The sequence below is a fragment of the Prionailurus viverrinus genome, chromosome C2, assembly GCF_022837055.1.
Source record: "Prionailurus viverrinus isolate Anna chromosome C2, UM_Priviv_1.0, whole genome shotgun sequence".
Lineage (NCBI taxonomy): Eukaryota > Metazoa > Chordata > Mammalia > Carnivora > Felidae > Prionailurus > Prionailurus viverrinus.
The window spans coordinates 108,653,834-108,671,443 of NC_062569.1; positions in this window are offsets into that span (position 1 = coordinate 108,653,834).

The following is a 17,610-nucleotide window of genomic DNA, read 5'->3' on the forward strand; positions in this document are numbered from 1 at the left end:
TGATGCATAGGGGCACTTGTACCCCAATGTTTATAGCAGCACTTTCAATAGCCAAATTATGGAAAGAGCCTAAATGTCCATCAGCTGATGAATGGATAAAGAAATTGTGGTTTATATACACAATGGAATATTACGTGGCAATGAGAAAGAATGAAATATGGCCTTTTGTAGCAACGTGGGTGGAACTGGAGAGTGTTATGCTAAGTGAAATAAGTCATACAGAGAAAGACAGATACCATATGTTTTCACTCTTATGTGGATCCTGAGAAACTTACCAGAATACCGTGGGGGAAGGGAAGGGGAAAAAAATTATAGAGGGAGGGAGCCAAAACATAAGAGACTCTTAAAAACTGAGAATAAACTGAGGGTTGATGGGGGGATGGAAGGGACGGGTGGATGGGTTATGGGTATTGAGGAGGGCACCTTTTGGGATGAGCACTGGGTGTTGTATAGAAACCAATTTGGCAATAAATTTCATATTTAAAAAATATATTTTTTCAAAATATTCTGGCTTTTGTCAAATACATAGTTTCTTTTAGATTTAATTCTTGAGAAATTCTCTAACTGCAGTTATTTGAAAAATCTGTAAGTTGTTCTGAATACTATGACAGCTTACTTGGAACTGCTTAATTCAGAATACTTTATTCCTTTTATTACAGGTAAATAAAGTTTAAGATTAAAGAGGTAGGTGTTTCCATTTATCAAAGGGAATGAATTTGTAATCTACATATTTATGTTTAGTAATAATATTGTCTTCTTGGTTATGTGGCTTAAATATAAAGTGAAGTCCATCTCTAGAAATCCTTACCTCTTTAAATAATTGAACTCTAATCCTTCTTATATATTTTGACACGTTTCTGCTCCCAGTGTTTTCCTGCCCAGAATCTAGAGACTAATATAGACTAATCTATAGACTAATATCCTCAAATATTCTCTCATATCTATTGCTTTCATTTACACTAACAACTTTGGGTATAACTTCACCTTCTGAGTTTTTGGTAACTCTTTCCCCTGCTTCTGTAATAGCCCTGTCTTTAGTGTAGGATGTAGGCAAGTGTAGCAGTCTACCACTCTCTCTCTCCCGCAAAGCTTATGCCTCTTATTCTATGTCTCACATTTAAACGTTGGAAGTCTGGCAGAGACTTTGATGATTCTTAAAAATGTTCATCAGTTTATATCACAGAAAATTTATTTTAATTGTGAAAAGGGAAAGGAAGTAGAAGAAAATACAGTAGTAAAATGTGTGTATTTATGTTTGAGTATGTAATTCACTTCCATATGTGCACTCGGCCAAATCCAGCTCTATGTACTGGGATAGAAATTCGTTTGATAACTGCACTGCCTGCTACCCATATTTTTTTTCTACAGAGTTCCCTTTTGGTGGGAAAACCTTTGCTGAAAAATCTATACAATTAACATAATTAATTAGGAATCATCTAATTCAGCCTCTTTTGAAGGTTAACCATAGGCTTAGAAGATTAAATGCATATGTAACACCTGCATTTTATATCATGACTTCTGGATCAGAGAAATAATAAGTAAAATAAGTGAATGGGCTAATGACCATCTTCTTCCTTCTTATCATCCCTACATATTAAGAGCAGTAGGAATAAAAGCAAACAAACAAAGCCAGCATAATCTAATAGCTCTGTTGATAAATGAACAATCTTCATTCTGATCCTTGTTTCCAGATGCTCATAAATTAAGATTACATTTAAAAAAATCTCCCAAGTATGCTGTCCTTTTAGGATCCCAGAAATCAAGTTTGGGGTTTTGTTTATTCAGTTGCTTATTTACTTATTAAGAGAGACCAGGGAATTAAAGCAGATATTCTTACAATATAAAGCTCTTCCATGCCAATTTTTTTTCAATCCTTCTTGGCAGCTGATATGCTATTTCCATGTCTGTTCTTTATTATGCTTCAGGAAATATGAGCTCTATCAAGGCTGAACTCTATGGTTGTCTCCTCCTCTGACTTACTAGTTGAATCATAAGGGATGTGGCTATAATTTGCACACAAGTTTTATGATTGTAACATGGTGAGCCAGGTTAGGATTTCCATTAATGATCTCCTGAATTTAGATCTGTGTTTCTTTGATGCATTCTCAAGTGATGACAAAATCAAATAGAGTGCACACAAAAGCAGGCATCAGTGAAGCTAGTAGATATCTTTAACTCTTGCCTGAAGGAATATTCTATCATATTGGAAAGACATAAATGCTGATTTTTAATGTGCATTTTGATGAAATCTGCCTTATATTTAATTATGGAATGATAATAACTGTACAAAACAAATTCAGTATATTGCTTTTTTCTACTTATTAGAAGTAAACCATTTAAAACCTTAGTGTCATAAGTGAGACTATATATTCTCCATCATAATGAGATCTTCTTGTCCAAATAGTACATAATATTAAATAGTACTTAAACCTTTACTTTGTGCTGTTACATTCTTGTAACTCTTCTTTCTCTTTTTTTTTTGATTTAAAATTATATAGCACCTTTATTTCTAAGAAATTATTTGTCCCTGTTTTAATTATGCTATCTTCTTTTTCCCTCCCCCTTCCATTAATAGATAATTATAGAATATTGTTATTTGTCAGGTGTTCTGATAGGCCTTGAGAAAACAAGTCTTTGCTATCAGCAAGTCAACACTGAGAAGCCCAGTGAAGAAGTATGTAAACACTAGTCATCTTTGTCATTCTAATTGAGATAAAATACCTGCAGAGGGGCATTCTACTTGGTGATGAGAGTTAGTGTTAATTCATGAAAGTAACATAAAACTACAAACATAAACACAAAGTTAGATACAGAGTCTTAAAAAGATCACAAGTGTATGACAGCCCTGAAGCTTAATTTTTTCAGCTTTTAGGTAAAACCATCTGTACTTGTATGCATGTGTGTGTGTGTGTGTGCGCATGTGTGTGTGTGTTTCTAAATCTAGGCCTTGTTAGGAGGAACAGCAATGGAAAGAAATAGTATTGAAATTCTTTTAGATGTGATTTAACTTGTTGAATGAACTCAGGAAATATAAGCTATATTGTACATTAAATATGGCACCTAAGCAAATAGTCCTAGGGTAAGTACACTTGGCCTTAATTTTACTAAATGAAAAGTTTCAGATTCTTTCAGCCCCTTTTACCTATTTAAGGAAAAATTTGTTCAACATTCTAACTGTTCCCATCCCCAACCAAAGTATTTGACATCCCCTTGTATATGTCTCTAGTTTACTAGAACTGCCACAACAAAGACTAGATGACCACAAGTTTCTTCTGAGGTCTTTCTCCTTGGTTTATAGATGCCTATCTTCTCTGTATGTTTTCACATAGTGTCCGTTCTGTGCCTCTGTGTTTTAATTTTCTCTTCTTATAAGGACATGAGTCATATGAGATTAGGACCCACCATAATGACCTCATTATACCTTAATTACCACTTTAAAGATTCTGTCTCCAAATATAGACACGTTCTGAGATACTGGAGGTTAGGACTTCAATATGAGTATTGGGGGAATGCAATTCAGCCATAACACCCTAGTATGATGGGGACAGGTCATTACTAAAGTACCCTTGTCATATAGACACAAGACCAGAAATCTGACCCTTCATTATCCCAAATTTTACCCATAATTAATCTTTGTTCTTTGAGATATTGAAATCTCTTAAGCAGCAATATGTTTTGCAGAAAAAAAAATCAGTGAACCAATCCAACTGTTATCATCCTGGCTAAGAGGAGTCTTATAATGTCCAGAACCCCAGGGATTATAAGTTAGTAGGTAGGATTTTTTTTTTTGGTCTAGAGGTTGATAGCAGCCATATAAATTCCACTATATAGGAAATAATTTACATGAGTATATAAGTATAAAAGTCCAGTTCTTCTCTCATTAAAATAGAGACCTTACACATCTGATATTGTACCTAAGTAAGTAAATAAATAAAAATTGTGTCTAACAAACATGGAAGAATATTAGATATCATAAATACTTACAAATTACGGCTTATTTGTGACCAGCTCTACAATTATTTCAGTTTAACAACTGCACTTCCATTGCCCTTCCTATAATAAGGTAGAAGATGAATACCACCTAAGAACAATATTAAAGGTTAATTATAACTTATACAACATACTGCCAGGTAAACTCACAATACTCATTCATCTGTCTTCTCATTAGTGACATCGAGATAAAATTATTGATATACTTTAGAGGAATGCTATGACAATATCCTCACATTCATGCCCCAATTATTTCTATTTGTGCAAAATAACTTTATGAACCAACATTTTAACATATATTTCATACATACACCTTCACATATAGGTACATTTTCAATTATTATTCTATAACATAGATGCTTGGATGCTGATTGGATGTTTTGATTTTTCTTGTGAAGTATAGTGGATACTCTAGATTGAGTAACTCAGCCATCATTCTTTTCTTTTGCAAAGAGTAAATTAGGTTCTTCCTATTAAATATATTTGTATGGAATTTAGAAGGTGGAGGTAAATGGGGAAAAAAAACCCAAGAACATCTACTTGTTCTTTTGGGCTATTTTAGTTTTTCTCTGAAACTGCATTCTAGTGTTTAGTTCCCAGCTTTCTGGGTATGAAAAGGTAGGTACATTAGTAGCAATGGCTTTTTATTCTGGATTATGGGAATGGAGTTTTTTAGTCTTGAATTCAAGTTCTGGTGGTCAGATTAGTTTCCTTGGTCAGTTAGTTCTGGAAGACTTCCTGGAGTTTGAGGCTAAGGCCCACTCTTCCTCTAATCTTTCTGATACTTTTGTAAATATTTAATTCTCTGTATTACATCTAGATTAAAATACCTGGTTTTGTTCTTTTTCTTATGCTTTATTTTGGCTGATAACGATATACTATAAATGAGGACCAGTCTTTAAGGATTGGAATCTGGTTTGGTTGGGTATGAAAGCAGGGAATATTCACTCACCCCTGGAAATGGACTAGTATTAATACCTCACATATAGAAGCAAAATAGATACTTAAATTATCCTCTAGAGTTATCTGGCATAAGACACCTATTGAAGGCAAGTTTTTGGTAGACCTGATGGATAGTTAAAAAACCATTGAGGTGGAGATAATAAAGATAAGAATGAAGGGAGAGCTTGAAAGCCTGACAGAAGACAGAGTTTTTTTTATGACTATACACACACACACACACACACACAGAAATACTCATAGTTATTATTTTTTTTCTTAACTCCAATGTAGTTAATATACATTGTTATATTAGTTTTAGGTGTACAGGATAGTGTTTCAGTAGTTCCATATATTACACAGTGCTCATCATAAGTATATTCCTAATCCCCTTCACTTATTTCACCCAGCTCCCCACCCATCTCCCCTCTGCTAACCATCTGTTTTCTGTATGGTCAAGAGTCTGTTTTATGATATGTCTCTTTTTTGTCATTGTTCATTTGTTTTGTTCCTTAAATTACACATATGGGTTAAGTCATATGGTATCTGACTGGCTTACTGGCTTATTTCACTTAGCATTATACTCTAGATTCATCCATGTTGTTGTAAACGTAAAGATTTCGTTTTGTTTTTATATGGTACACTAATATATACCACATCTTCTTTATCCATTCATTATATTTATCCATTTATCTATCAAAGGACACTTGCTTCCATAGTTTGGCTATTGTAAATATTGCTACAATAAACATAGGGGTACATATATCTCTTTAAATTAGTGTTTTTGTATTTTTGGGGTAAGTACCCAGTAGCAGAATTACTAGATCATAGAGTATTTCTATTATTAATTTTTTTGAGGAATCTCCATACTGTCTTCCACAGTGGCTTTGTACTAGTTAGCATTCCTATCAACAGAGCATGAGAGTTCCTATTTGTCCACATCCTCACACATACTTGTTGCATTAAATGTGTACATTACTTTGGGTTCTATAGACATTTCAACAATATTAATTCTTCCAATCCATGAACATGGAATGTTTTTCCATTTCTTTGTGTCATCTTCAATTTTTTTCATCAGTGTTTTATAGCTTTCAGAGTACAGGTCTTACACCTCTTTGGTTAGGTTTATTCCTAGGTATCTTATTATTTTATGTGCAATTGTGTATGGAATCGATTCCTTGATTTCTCTTTCTGTTGATTCACTATTGGTTTACATAAAGGAAACAGATTTCTGTACATTGATTTTGTATCCTGCAACTTTACCAAATTATTTATCAGTTCCATCAGTTTTTTGGTGGTCTTTAGGGTTTTCTCTGTATAGTATCATGCCATCCACAAATATTGAAAATTTTACTTTTTTCTTACTGATTTGGATGCTTTTTATTTCTTTTTCTTCTCTGATTGCTGTGGCTAGGACTTACAGTACTATGTTTAATAAAAGTGATAAGACTAGAAATCCTTGCCTTGTTCTGACATTAGGGGAAAAGCTCAGTTTTTCCCTATTGAGTATGATGTTATGTGTGAGTTTTTCATATAAGTTCTTTGTTATGTTGAGGTATAGTATCCCTAAGCCTACTTTGTTGAGGATTTTTATTATAAATGAATGTTGTACTTTGTCAAATACTTATTTTTCCATCTTGGAATGATCATATGTTTTTCATATTTTCTCATTGATGTGATGTATCATTTTGATTGTTTTGTTAATATGACAAAACATGACACCTCAGGAATAAATCCCACCTGATTTTGGTGAGTGATTTTTTTTAATGTGTTGTTGGATTCAGTTTTCCAATATTTGTTGAGGATTTTTGCATCCCTGTTCATCAGATATATTGGGCTATAGTTCTCTTTTCTTCTCGTGTTTTTATGTGTTTTGTATCAGGATAGTGCTGACCTCATAGGATGAATTTGGAAAATTTCCTTCCTCTTCTATTTTTTTGGGAAAAAAAATGAGAAGAATATATATTAAGTCTTCTTTAAATGTTTGGTAGAGTACTCTTGTGAAGCCATAAGGATAAATACCTTATGGTATTTATGGATACCTTATAAATACCTTATGGTATTTATGGTATGGATAAATAGGAACAAGATAAAACAACATCAACAAAATAAGAAACAGAGACTACTAACTATTTGTAGATGGCAAGATACCCAGGAATAAACTAACCAAAGTGGTAAAATATTTGTACTCTGAAAATTATAAACCACTTGTGAAAGAAATTAAAGAAGACACAAAGAAATGGAAAAACATTCCATGTTCATGGATTGGAAGAATTAATATTGTTGAAATAATCTTATTTCAAGAGACACGGGCACCCTGATGTTTATAGCTGCATTATCAACAATAGCCAAATTATAGAAAGAACCCAAATGTCCATCAACTGATGAATGGATATATATATATATATATATATATATATATATATATATACACACACACATATATATATGTATATACACACATATACACACATTATATATTATATATATTACATATAAAGATTACATATTTTATATATATATATATATTACACAGACACACATACATACACGCACACATACAAACATATTTTTCATACAATGGAATATTACTCAGCGATAAAAAGAATGAATTCTTGCCATTTGAAATGACGTGGATGAAGGATTATGCTAAGCGAATAAGTCAGTCACCGAGAGACAAATATCGTATGATTTCACTCATATGTGGAATTTAATAAACAAATGAAGAAATAGGGGAAAAACAGGCAAACCATACAATAGACTCTTAACTATAGAGAACAAACTAAGGGCTGATGGAGGGGAGTTGTGGGGGTGATTGTTTGAGTGGGTGATGGGTATTAAGGAGGGCACTTGTGATGAGTACTGGATATCGTATGTAAATGTTGAATCACTATGTTGTACACCTGAAACTAATATTACACTGTATGTTAACTAACTGGAATTTAAATAAAAACTGGAAAATATACACACAAAAAAAGAATAAACAGAGCCTAATCATATAATTTGCTTTATTATAGGTGGAGTTCTCATTAATATGTGAAAGTTAAAATAATTGATTTGGAAATAATGTAATGATTGGAATGAGGATACTTCTGTGATAGCAAATTATCCTGAGCATCCTGACCTCAGAAAACACTGACTAATACTAGCTAAAATTTCTAATTCCTTTCCTGATAAATTTATTCCTAAATACATGAGACCCATCTAATGCAACATTTTATTGTTATTTTTGTTATTTAATTTTTCTTTACGTTTTGTTTTAGCAAATCAATCACAATGTTCCTGGTGGCAAATCTCTGCCACTTTTTATTTCCATCAGGCAAATAACTAGTCTCAGATTTAAGCTTGCTCTAAAGGTGCAGGTGGAATATTTTACCCAGGAGGTAAAAACCTACACACCAAAGTAATTGTAAAATGTTGCTAATTTATTTAGGATCTAACCTGATAACTATGTACAACAATATATTTTAATGATGCTAAAATAACTAGAAAAAATGCAACTTTAAACTAAGCCAAATACATTAGTGTGGATATACTTACTCATATTCTGGGAAAGATTCTAACAGATTGCTCAGCTGTTTGGCAAGAAATCTAGACCCAGTGGTGTACTCCACTAAATGAAGTGGAGATTCCAGAAATTCACTGTTGTAATGAAAAGGAAAAGAGTCCAAAGGCAGGCTAAGAGCATTGCTGAAGAGATTTGCCATGTACTCACCTGTTTCATAAATATTTCTCCATGAAGATCTGGAATACACTTCAGGAGGCCATGTTGCTATAGCTGTCCTCTGCAAATGGAAACAAAATTTGAATATTGCTATTGAAATAGGATCTTTGGTTATCATGTTGGTTATATAATTCCAGAATAATAGAGGGCAAGTATTGTGGCGTCTGATGATCATAATGGTTAGCCAGGACCCAGTGGTGGATATAATACTTTTAAATGTAGTCATCTTTGATTTTAGCTAATTGATCATATTTTCTCTAGGATGGAAATAAGTGATAAGCCTATAAAGGGATACTTAATTGTGAAACTAAAAACAGAAAATTCACTTCTGAATAGAGTTCTGAAATGATTCACTAGAGTGGTAATCAAGGACTTTGATCTAATTCTCAGCTATAAGTTATTTCACAGAGCTTGACCTGTGGAGTGAAACTGTACATCTTGAGAAAGGACTGTTAAAACTTCTATAAATATGTTCTCTAATGTTTCCAGCCAGCATTCCCTAAACTGATCAAAGTCCGTCTACAAATATGACTCTATACTGAAGAAAGAAATGGACACCTGAACACTGGTTCTGAACTGATGCCAATCCCCAGGAATCAGAATACAACCATAGTGAGTTGGTCATATGGATGTCTTATGGAGGCCAGGTGATAGAAATTTGGCCAAATTAAGATTATAATATATGTGACTGTGTTTAAGTTTCATTTGACTGAGCTTTAGAATACAAGCACTAGGAAACTAGGTGCTGTCTTCAAATATTAGGCTAGTACTCAATTTCTTCTACCTCTGCTGAGTTAATATCTTTGATCATATTGAAAGTTGTACTGAATTTGGTTATTATTACAACTTTGGTTAGACAGCTCATCTCATTTTTCAAACGCTCTAATCTCCCCATCTCCTGACACCTGCATCTCACAGTCTTGCATCATCAACATCCAACAATCTCTCAGGCTCACATGGCATTGCAACCCAGCTATTACTTTTTAATCTGCAGTCTTACAATCTCAGTCCTGAACCTATACAGTCCCTGATTTCTCAGTTCCAATTCTCATGATTTCCTGCTCCTTAAGTCAAGCAGATTCCAAGTCTAGCATCCTTGTAATCTTAGGGTTTTGAAGTCCAACTTATTTGTATTCTCATTTTTCAAGGTCAATTAGTTGCACAGTGTTTCATTAGATGTCTCTCCCAGAAGAAAAGGCCTGAAATCACGTGAATTGTTCCTGCTATCCAGGCTTATCCCCAGTCTCTGCTTTCTCAGCAAAATCCCCATGTAGGAGAATCTTACAGAAAGCATGGTGTCTGCTTTGGGTGTCACTCTGAATCCAAAAATCCAAAAATTGATTTGTCAAGATTTTCTGGTGTTTCCTAATCTAAGTGAAGAGTATTCATCTTTGCTAGGCTTGTTCTTCTGTCAGCTTAGCACCCAACATTATCATCTGGCCCCAAGTATAAAAACCTCTTGCTCATCTAGGAATGACTCATTCCTATGCAAGTCAATTCTTTTAGATTTCTTTATGTTCATAACTCCCCCATGGTTTAAAGAGAAGTATGATCTGCTTTCTTATTTTGGTGGTACGAACACTTTCATGCCCATTTGTTTTATATCAGGACCTGTATAATATGTTTTAATATTTGGTGATTATATTGGTTTGGGTTTTCCATAGTACAGAGTTTTTTGTTTTGTCTTTGTCTTCTAATTATTATTCTTTTATCTTTCCTGAAAAATGAACAAAAAAGATAGCAGTATTAAGAAATAACTATTATAATATATGACAAGAATGCATCATATGATTTTTTAAACATCATTATGGCATGTACCTAAAATCAAAGAGTTTCTTTGTAAGTGATGGCTGTCTATAAACAACAGGAATCCCAGTAATACACTCACATTTCCCAGCCATACTTGTCATAATTTTATAATAATATATACCTTGGGAATATTAATGATTTTTAAATAAATGCATTATGTCAATACAAGAAGTCCTGCCCTCCTACAGGGACTGTGAAGGGCAAAGATCAGAAGACTTTCCTCATTTATAGTAGAGAGCAGCAATTATGACAGTGGATATGAGAATCTGATGCCCTGGGTTCAAATTCTGAAACCACAACCAACTGTTTTGTAATCTTGACTAATTTAACTAACCACTCTATTCTCTAATATTTAGTCTCTTTATCTGTAAATTAGACATAGCACTACCTTAGAGCATATTGTGGGATGAAATGATATAATGCTGGCAAAGTACCTAGAACTATGCCAGAAAGAAAATGCTCAGTAGATATTAAATGTAATTCTCTTTAAAAAAATGACAACAAAAACAAATAACAACTACTTTATGAATGGTACTATACCTTAATGGCTATGCCTGTATTCAGTAGTTTTTTGTTCTAACTCATTTTCTGTGTTGTCTCCAGAGAGATATTTCTGAATGCAAACGTGAATCCTGTCATTCCTGTTTATTGCTCTTTTTTTGACCCCTTTGCCTTTATAAATAGATAAAATAGATGTTTTCCTGAAAGTTTTCTGTAAATAGTTTTGAACTAAATTCCAATTATCTTCTAGTCTTTCCTTTTTTGTGTGATTTTTTTAATGTTTATTTATTTTTGAGAGACAGAGAGCGAGCGCACAAGCAGGGGAGGGGCAGAGAGAGGGAGACAGAGGATCCAAGCAGGCTTTGCGCTTTCAGCACAGAGCCAGATGTGGGGCTCGAACTCATGGACTGTGAGATCATAACCTGAACCAAAGTCGGACACACTTAACTGTCTGAGCTACCCAGGTGCCTTCTACTAGTCTTTTCTAATCTTCACAACTTACAAAGAAAAATACTTTGGTAGTAAAATATAATTTCAATTATTTTCTTTTTTTAAAGCCAAATTCCATGATATATTTTCTTCAAAAAATATGTTTTTGAACCTTGGAAATAGTCTTCACTTTGTAATTTGCTCAACTGGATATAAATGCGATTTCATGTCAACTACTTGTATGACCTCAGATTCTCTTATTCTCTGGCTTAGACTTCAACTATACATGAAGGAATTTTTAATTATGATCACTAAGGTTCCATTCATGCTTTTAAATGCTCTTTATATTAATAATACTTTCTCACTATGGCTAATTTAAACAAATCATTTTAATGCTGTTAAATCATGGAACTCTGAGAATATAATTTAAATATTGATTACTTAGGGGCACCTGGGTGGCTTGGTCGGTTAAGCGTCCGACTTCGGCTCAGGTCATGATCTCACGGTACGTGAGTTCGAGCCCCACGTCGGGCTCTGTGCTGACAGCTCAGAGCCTGGAGCCTGTTTCAGATTCTGTGTCTCCCTCTCTCTCTGCCCCTCTCCTGTTCATGCTCTGTCTCTCTCTCTCTCTCTCTCTCTCTCTCTCTCTCTCAAAAATAAATAAACGTTAAAAAAATTAAAAAAATAAATATTGATTGCTTAAAATTATTAATTATTTTAGTAGTTACTCAAAAAGTGTAACTTCCATAATTGAAATAAGTATGGACATTTTGAAGTTAGAGGTTTCTTTAAAACCTAAACTGGTCATTCTTGAAAACTGCTCTTTAAATTGAGGGAATCTAAAATTACTGTAATAGTAACATTATTTTGCAAGGTATATTTAAGTGTATGACAGTCACAAATAATAGTACTTTAAACATTTATCTTCAAAGGAAAGAAAATGTGTGGCCTAGAATGATGTCCATGCAATAAAGCTTACCTGGAGCAAGGATTATGATCTTTGATCTTTCCCCTCCCTTATTAAGAACTCAAGGAGCCCACAGTCAAGTCTAATAGATGTATTCAAGCTGAAGGCACAACATCATCAAACTAATGTGCTTACCTTTGCCACTGATAGGGCTGTAGGACTTAATACTGCCTGAAGCACCCAAAGTGAGTTTTTTTGGGTCACAACTGAAGTATTATTTAGGTCCTGTTCAAATGTGACTTATCCTTTTGTGGAAGAGATTACCAAATATTTCTTTCAATTTTTTAAAAAGTAAACCAGATATTAAAATTTGAGCGAGCTGTGCATTCAGTGCTTCTGTCTCTCTTCCTTCTCTGGCCAAAACTTAAGAAGATTTCTTAACCAGTATACACTCAATATAGGTATTCCTATTATAGAAAAATCTGTCAGTGTATAATACTCTAAACTTGTGTGTGTGTGTTTAAGACAAGAAAACCCCTATCATGAAAAGAATTTTCAAGGGAGCATAAAAGAATCTACGTGATAATGGCAAATATTTCTTGTGGGTAGATGGACTTAGGAGTTGTAATAATTCAAGTAACTTATTTTTTTCTTATTTTCTTTACTTATGAGCTATGAAATATACATTGCTTTTCATTTATTTCATTGAAACAGTCTTTTTTGATTTTTTTTTTTGCAGAGTGCACCCGAGTATGGTGATCTATTATTAATATCAAAAAGTTGCACTGTTTTGGTTGAGTTGTCACATCTTATCTCTGTGGCCATGGATGGTGGGTGTCTTCACTGAAATCTGTGTGATGCTCTTAGATATAAACCAAACAAATAGCAACAACAAAAACTCCAACTTCAAGCTTGGCCAAATTATGGTACAGTTAGGAATCTTAAATGGAGATGCATAGGATTGAAGTCTATTACTTGGTTTTATCATTTTGTGAAAAATATGTAAGTGTAGAAGCAGTTATACTTCTTAATAAAGCAGGGATATTCAGTTGATACTTGTGTTCTTTGAAAGGGTAAAACAGAAAGCATACAATGAAATTCATGGTATAGTTTTTATAGTTTCATTTTCAAACACTGAGATAACATTCCTTCTGCTGCCACTATGGGTTATGTTCAGGAATGACTTCTGCTTAGATCAAAAAGCTGAGGTGGGGTTGGGGAATGTTTTAAACTTAATTCTATCTCTCCAAAATTCATAGGTGAAGCCCTAACTCCCAAGTGACTGCATTTGAAGATAATTACATTTAATTAAAGTTTAGTGAAATTATAATGGTGAGGTCCTAATCCAGTAAGACTGTTCTTATAGCAAGTTGAAGAGATATTAGGAGTATGCATGCACTGATAAGTGGCCAGGGGAGAATAGTCAAGAAGACAAGAAGCCAAGGAAAAATTTTAGCCAAGGAGAAAGGTCTCACCAGTAACTACTTCTGTTGGCACTGCTTACTTGGAATCCCAGAATCCAGAACTCTGAGAAATTAAATTCCTATTGTTTAAGCAACTCAGTCTATGATATTTGGTCATGGTAGCCCTACCTGACTAATACATGGGATATAGCAGTTCTTGGCTGGGAAAAGTATAAAAGCCAACAAAGGATTGGGTTGCTCACATCTGCCATACGAAATGTCACAGAGAGATGCATGAGGCAATATTTTCTTGTACTGCTATTTCAATAGCTATTCTCAGTAAAGGGAGGAAGTCTTATGAACAAATAATATTTTTTTTTGATAGGCTGACCTCCCACATTGTTAATTGAATTTTGGGCTGACTCAGCAACCTTAAGATTCAGAACTTACCAGATATAGTACCTCACATAATACTCCTGACTTAACCTTGCCCCCATAGAGCACAATGGGATGGCTGAAGGGTGTATCAGCAGAATGGGCTGATCTCAACTAACAAAAACTAAGCCCCCTTTTACTTGAGCATAGTTGTCTGCTCGTGCACAGAATTTCATGTAGCATGAGATCTTTGATGTGTTAACTAGCTGTTAAAGGAGCTGTTCCTCTGTATCAAATCTAGATGCTCTATTGATAAAAGCTCACTGCAATGGCTATCTTGAAAAAGAATGAAAAAAGACTGTTGGCAAATCTGTTGGATGATGGAGTGATACTTACTCCCACAGTCAGACTTCAATATGGTAATAGTCTTTTTTTTTAAGTTTATTTATTTATTGAGGAGGGGGAGAGAGAGAGAGAGAGAGTGAAAGAAAGAGAGAATCCCAGGCAGTCTTCATGCTGACGCAAGGTTCAAACTCCTGAACCATGAGATCACGACTTGAACCAAAATCAAGAGTCAGATGGCTTAACTGACTGAGTCACCCAAACACCCCAAAGGTAATAGCCTTTTGTTCTTCTGATTCTTGACAAAAGATAGGAAAAAAATTAGTAAATTAAACCTTTGGAGTTGGTTTGAAAATATAAGAGATTATAAGCAAACACAAGTTTATTGTCACCTGAATTCTTTCCTCTTTATTTTTATAGATTTCTCTATATGATTGTCCAACAGAGACCTTTGGCATTTTTTTTTTGCCCCTTCACATGAACATATGCCAGGCACAGGCTTTGTTGACTGTAATCATATTTGTCTATCTTGAGACTTCTTCCTTTATAAAATTTTATCTGTATGACTTACCAGATACAAGGCATCCCAGTAGCATAGTTACCACTAGGAATTCAAAGTTCTGACACTACAGAGTACATACTTTACAAATATTCTATGGTCCAAATTCACAGCAAGAGATCCTTACAGAAAAAAAAATACAAGCACTTTAATAGGCTGTCAGGGATGAATTTTTTTAAGGGACACTTTATCTCTTAAATATCTCGTTGAATATAATAACATGCATTCTAATTATCCATGGTGTGTGAGTCCCTAAAAAGTACAAAAATTTACTAATCTATCATAGTGTTGCAAGAACAAAATCATGTTGATGTCAGATTAAGGTAACAAATCATTTGCATGGAAAGGATAATGTATGAAGAAACAGTAGGATAGGGAGAACCTCTATGATCATCTTAAGAACATCTTTTTAAGAAGCAGGTCTGAAACGACTTTTCTTCCTGTCACCTCATGCTCTCCTATCTTTAGTATATAGTGATTCTGAAAGCTGAGGATCTAATGTGAATGGTGAAGGGCAAGATGAGGCAATGGAGTAGCAGAGACAAGGGGCCTGGTAACTCATTTTAAAGTCAAGTATGGGGCTTCATTTTCATTTTTCTCATTCATCATCACACTTTGTGGCACACATTAAATATTTCCTCTAACTGCTCACAAGGTATCTATTCTCTTTATTCTCTAAGCCTTATCTGCCTACCTCCACTCCTGTCAAAGTTTAAATATGACAAAATTAAATCCTGTTTAAAACAAATAATCCCTATTGCTCTGAGGATAGAGACTTAAATCTTTAACATGGACATAGTTATAGTCTTTGTTTGCTTCTCTGCTCTCTTCTTACAGGATGTCCCTCTTGGCACCACATACTCCAGACACATTGGGCCTGTTTTCATTTCTATAGTGTATCAAGCTCTATCTACCACATGATTATTGCACGTGTTGTCCTACATCTGGAAAGCTCTTATTCCATCTCTGCTCCTTTCTTTTCCATTTTGCCAAGATCCATAAGAACTTAGCTTAGTTTTCAATCATATGGGGATGCCTTTCCTGACCTCCAAGTCTAAGTCAGTAATCTGTATTACCTTTTCCCATCAGTCTGAGCCCTTTCCATCATAACACAGAGCAGTTTGTATTTATGCATCACTTAGTAATTACTTGATTTATTTCTCTCTTTCCACTATAGAATCAGGGTTATAGCTCTTTGTTCATCTCTGATTATTCCATGCTTAACATGTCTTTCACACACACACACACACACACACACACACACACAAATTTTTGTTGTGTGAATATTTGTTGAATAAAAAAATGGACTTATAATTTGGAAGACTATGCATAGTAAATTTTCAAAAAGCACTGGTAGTAGGGTAAATCTATTTGTAATATATAGTTGTGATCTTTAAAGGTGCATTTTGAATAATATGCATCTTAAGTAACAAGTGATAAATTGTTAAAGCAATGAAAAAAATACTTGAGACATTGGAAAACCTGATAAAAAATAATAATATGTAATTATTAATGACAACTTTAATTGGTGCAGGGGATAATAATGAGTGATTATGCACATTGGCATTGGTGCCAACATGGTTTTTATGACTACGTTATAACATGCACTAACATTCAAAGTCAAAATTTTGTCCTAAATGATAACTTTGTAGAATGAAACTGTGTATATTTGCTGGAAGCAGCATATTTTTTTCACAGATCAAGTTCCTACAACTTCTTGTAAAAAAAAAAAAAAAAAAAAAAAAAGGAGAGGCCGTCTCAATGTCTTAGCATATTGTGGGCATAATTTCTGATTTTGTCCATTAAACAGATCTAGAGCAAGAGATACGTCATTCTTGTTCTTGATAACAAGCAGATGTTCAGAGCAGCTTGTGTCCAATTATGATACAAATATTTAAAATCTGCATTGATATACAGTCTTCAGTCTTTGTAATCAGAGGCAAAGATGAGAGTGCTTTTTCATAGAATTTATTTTAATGATGCTTTAATGGATAGCAAAAGCTACAATGAATAAAGTCAATGCTGGCAGGTGGCATAAAATCCAAAGATGAACTATCCTCCCAAACTCCACAATGAAGGTTTAGTGGTTGCATTTTATTCACGCTGCTTCTTAATACCACTTAACCACAATGACCGCATCAACCACACATCACCTCCAATGTTTTTCTAAATTATATTATGGAATAAATGGCTTATAGTTGAATCTCTTGTGGAAAGCAACCAAATGCCACAAGATAAATTAGGTTACCTTGGGGGAATCACATTCAGTACCTTAGTAGTGGAATTTAGGACATGCTGTCCCAAAATATAGCACCTTAGCATATTGAATATTTTAAGCTGAAGAAGTTTGAGAAAATAGCAGAAGCAGGAAGGTCACCCTAATTTTCCCCTAATGCTTCCTTCCTTGAACAGGTCATAAGGCACCTCATGTGAGAGGTATCTCCCCTATACCCAGAGGAGAGGACCATTTTTGTCTCAGGAGAGAGGACTCTGAGAAAAATCCAAACAGGTCTTGCTAAGTTTCCCACAGTTTACTATATACCTACATCATATTTTGCCTTATCATATTCCTCCATGACTGCCCACGCTTCATCAAACCTAGTATAAAAATACTCAGGTTTAAGTGGGTCTT